Genomic DNA, 755 nt, shown 5'->3' with positions numbered 1-755 from the left:
TTTTTTTTTCACTTTATTTTTTTGTGGAAACCTTATGGTGACTCTCAGAAAAATACGCTGCACTGTTAAGCTTGAACCGCTTGGAGCTCATTTCAAGCTTGAATCTCTTATATCCGTTATACCCACATTACATTATAATTACCTACATTTCAAAGAATTTATCTATCATTTTCCTCCATAAACCTTTACGTCCTCGATGGGACTTCATTTGGACTCCTGGATCGCAATCAGCCAACCTTAGGGCACCCAAAGTGCCTACTAGCTCCCCTATCTAAACAATCATCTGCTGAAGGAGGTTATCGTTGGGCTGGGCTATCTGTCACCCGGCCACCAGCAGCCAGCGGGACACAAGGGCCATTTAATTAGGCCTACTGCTCCTCTCTGGTGTGAAAGACTCTCAGGCCCCTTTGATTCCCTGCTGCTCTCCCAGCAGGAAGTGGTTGGTGATAATTGACACAGGATTTCCTTGTTAACCAGCGGCAGACTCTGTGGATTAAAGTGACAGAGATCTCCAGAAGAAAGTGGGGAGCAGATAAGGGGGAGGGGAGGAGATGCAGGGAGGGAGTGTGGATGGTGGTGCGGATGGGGGGGTGGATTGGCGGGGGCAGGAGCTATTTACCGCTCTTGAGAAACCAGGGAGGAAATAGCAATATCAGACTGGTGCGCGGTCCTGCCGCGAGATGTAGCTCCCACTTATCTTAGCCATTTCAGCTTGACTGATCAAAGATTGGCTTTCCTTAAAATAACCTGGGCCC

The sequence above is a fragment of the Neolamprologus multifasciatus genome, chromosome 13 (assembly GCF_963576455.1).
Source record: "Neolamprologus multifasciatus chromosome 13, fNeoMul1.2, whole genome shotgun sequence".
Taxonomy (NCBI): domain Eukaryota; kingdom Metazoa; phylum Chordata; class Actinopteri; order Cichliformes; family Cichlidae; genus Neolamprologus; species Neolamprologus multifasciatus.
Note: the sequence above shows the minus strand (reverse complement) of the source record.